This window comes from Pinus tabuliformis, chromosome J (genome assembly GCF_031772625.1).
Source record: "Pinus tabuliformis cultivar Carrire ecotype Pingquan chromosome J, CPIR1, whole genome shotgun sequence".
Classification (NCBI taxonomy): domain Eukaryota; kingdom Viridiplantae; phylum Streptophyta; class Pinopsida; order Pinales; family Pinaceae; genus Pinus; species Pinus tabuliformis.
In genome coordinates, this window is record NC_142295.1 from 942,610,826 (window position 1) to 942,614,913 (window position 4,088).

The 4,088-nt window shown below is 36.5% G+C and overlaps 1 pseudogene; it reads left to right on the plus strand.

Annotated features, from left to right (window-relative positions):
* LOC149229892 (beta-glucosidase 1-like) lies at positions 1 to 4,088 on the plus strand (annotated as a pseudogene).

The window sequence follows — 4,088 nt, forward strand, 5'->3', positions numbered from 1 at the left end:
ATGGAGATGGGAACGATGATTATCTTTCTTTTCCTTTATATAAATCTCTGCATTACTGAGCACTTTGTATGGCAGCCAAGTCAAGAGGTTGACACTGGCGGGCTGACTAGAGCCAGTTTTCCCAAGGGTTTTGTGTTCGGAACGACGACTTCGACTTACCAGGTGGAAGAAGCTGCCAAGTCTGATGGAGGACGGCCGAACATTTGGGTTAATTTTATCCGTCAACCAGGTATGCATTTTTTCACAACTAATTTGGCTTCGTTGGATCAATCATATCCCTGCACTGTAATGTTTTTCACACATTCAGGTTTTTCAGATTTTAGGGGTGTTTGGTCTTTTCTTTTCAGGGATTATAGCTAACAATGTCACTGCCGATATTATGGTGGATGAATACCATCTTTATAATGTATATGCTTCTTCTGCCATTTGTCCATTTTGGCCTTTTTTTTTCATGAGAATTCAAATGATAAAGTTTATGGTTTTTTCAATGGAAGAAGATTTTGTAGGAAAAATGTTGTTTCTATCATGAGTTATTTAAATGTGGAAATTTAACTGCAAATATTTGTTTCACAAAGCGATGTAGAGTTGATGGTAAATATGAAAATGGATGCCTACAGTTTCTCGATATCCTGGTCTAGGACTTTTCCAAGTAGGAAGATACTTGGGTTTTGATCGCTGTCCAAATTTAATATATGAATGAAAGATTTTGACTGTATTAAATTTATAAGTTAAATATTTAAGTTACTTACATTAAATTCCAGCTTTTGCTTCAGCGTACAAATAACTTTCAAAAATATAGAATGGTCCCTTGAAGTATAGTTTATGGATCTGGGACTTACCAGGTGGAAGGAGTTGCCAAGTCCGATGGACGAGGGCCGAACATTTGGGATAATTTTATCCGTCAACTAGGTATGCATTTTTTCACAACTAAGTTGGTATCATTGGATCAATCATATCCCTGCACCGTAATGTTTTTCACACATTCAGGTTTTTCAGATTTTAGGGGTGTTTGGGCTTTTCTTTTCAGGGATTGTAGCTAACAATGTCACTGCCGATGTTATGGTGGATGAATACCATCTTTATAAGGTATATGCATCTTCTGCCATTTGTCCATTTTGGACTTTTTTTCATGAGAATTCAAATGATAAAATTTATGGTTTTTTCAATGGAAGAAGATTTTGTAGGAAAAATTTTGTTTCTGTCTTGAGTTATTTAAATGTGGAAATTTAACCACAAATATTTGTTTCACAGAGCGACGTAGAGTTGATGGTAAATATGAACATGGATGCCTATAGTTTCTCGATAACCTTGTCTAGGAGTTTTCCAAGTAGGCAGATACTCAGGTTTTGATCGTTGTCCAAACTTAATATATGAATGAAAGATTTTGACTGTATTAAATTGATAAGTTAAATATCTAATTTACTTACATTAAAGCCTATAACTTTTAAAAATATAGAACGGATCCCTGAAGTATAGTTTATGGATCTATGATTTATAACCGTGTTTCTGAAGTTGTGTGTATTTGATGATGCAGAAGGAGCAGGTCGGATCAATTACAAGGGTGTCCAATATTAAAATAATCTCATTAACTACCTGCTTAAAAGAGGTAATTGTGCTAGCGTCTCATACAAATTCCTTCAGCTATTGCATTTTTTGAATTTTCAAAATGTAAAACGGGGGATTCCAGTAGTCTCCTAATCGTTGTGATAGGAAGAATTGTAGTTCTGGCGGCTTATTCTTATTTTGTATCATCCGTTGCTTTGTTTTATTCATGCTTCTTGCAATCTATGTTCTAATGCAGTTGTCCCGTTAGGTTTAGTTATACCAACTTTAAAAAGTTCTATCATGTTGGTTTTCAGTGTGTCTTACTACATCCCTTGTCCATGTTCTACAATATTTCTTGTGTCTTTGCTCAATGCTTGTATATCATTTAAAATGGCAGTCTGTGGTTCAAATAATTTGTGGTCTATGATTCTTGAGATTCTGGCCTATTTGTATTGATGGCTTACCTTTATTGGCATGAACTCAAATTTCTGTAGTTTGTGATCTATGATTCCTGAGATTCTGGCATATTTGTATTCATGGATTTTTGGGAAGGAAACATTTAATCTCTACAGTTTGTGATTTATGTTGTACAATACTTCCTATGGGTATGGCCAGTTGGATGACTACTGATTGGTATAGCCTGTTTGTGTTCATGGCTAAAACCTTGGTTTTTGTGGTGTAGACTGGTGCATTCCTGTGATTATGGTCTATTTCCATTGAAGTTGTGTATAATAGAAACCATTGCATGTGTTTCTCATTGTTGCAATTTATGCAATTCAAAGTGTTATCTGTAACTAAGGCCCTCTTGTTCTTATGACATTTACATTTTTAGCCTTTGGCCTTCACTAGCTGTTATCGCTAAAATTTGACTTCATTTTTGGATATCATGCCCTCTGCAATTTTTATCATTATGACTTACAATACTTCTTGTGGGTATGGCGTGTTGGATGACTACTAATTGGTATCACCTGTTCGCATTCATTACTAAAATCCCAGATTCTGTCATGTAGAGTGGTGCATTCTTGTGTGTTTCTTGTGGCTTATATCCACTTAAGTCCTGTAATAAAAACATTGCATATGTTTCTTATTGTTGTAATTTCTTCAATTCAATCTGTTTTCTGTGACTATGGCCTTATCATTGTTATGAATTTTATATAAAAGTTCTCTCAGTGTTACAGTGTTACCGTTTGGCCTTCACTAGCCGCTGTTGTAAAATTTCATTTCATTTTTGGGTATCACGCCCTATGCAAATCTTTATCACTAAGATTTATCGGAAGTGCTTGAAACAACCTATGGAGGGTTGATAAATTCTGGAGTTGTGTCAGTTATCTATATTTCATTAGCACTGATACAGAGCATGTAATTCAAAACCCATCTCATAATTTCCAGCTTCCGATACTTTCCATTGTAGTAATAATGACATACATATCATTTTTTGTTGCATAGTGAGGGCTATGCAAAATTTGCAGAGTTCTGCTTCAAAACCTTTGGCGACAGGGTGAAATACTGGATGACATTCAATGAGCCACGGGTTGTTGCTGCTCTTCGTTATGACAATGACATTTTTTCTCCTAGAAGGTGCTCTGCTCCATTTGGGAACTGCACAACAGGAAATTCTGCGACAGAACCCGACATTGTTGCACACAATTTGCTGCTTTCACATGCTAATGTTGTAAAGATTTATAGAGAAAAGTATCAGGTCTGCTACAATCTAGAAAAAAATTTCTATTTAAATCTTAACAGAATGAAATGGCCACTGATGCTGAAAACTTTCTCCAACTGCAGCCCATGCAAAAGGGAAAAATTGGGATACTTTTGGACTTTGTATGGCAGCTGTATATCAGAAACAACTTCGGCTATCCAGTCTAGGAAGACGAAGACATGCCACTGGTGAGATTGTAAACTACATAGTTGTAGATGCATATCGTTTTGGAGAGTTTCCATGGTGGCTGCATTGGGGTTGGACCATCCCTTTGCAAATATGTGTAGCAATTGGCATCCTTTTTGCCACAGTTGGATGGGCAGCTATTCCAGGTTTGCTCATCATCATTCTTACTCTCATTCTAAACAAACCTCTGGCCAAAACCCTCTAGAAGTGCCAAGCTGAGTTCATGACTGCACAGGATGAAAGACTCAAAATAGCATTTGAAATTCTTAATAGTATGAAAATAATCAAACTACAAGCATGGGAAGAAAAATTTAAAGAGCTGATAGAAAATCTCCGAGCTGTGGAGTTCAAATGGTTGTCTTCAGCACAGTTTAATAGAACATATGGTACCATACTCTACTGGATGTCACCCATCATTACTGCATCTATAGTTTTTGTCGGGTGTGCTATCATAGGGGATCCACCGTTAACTGCCACAACCATATTTACAGTGCTTGCAACATTCCGTGTGATACAAGATCCAGTGAGAATGCTACCTGAAGTTTTGGCTATATTAATTCAGGTTAAAGTCTCCTTAGATCGTCTGGACAAGTTCTTACAAGATGATGAGCTGAGACCAGATTCTGTTGTGAGGAAAGCACTTGCCGGATTCTAG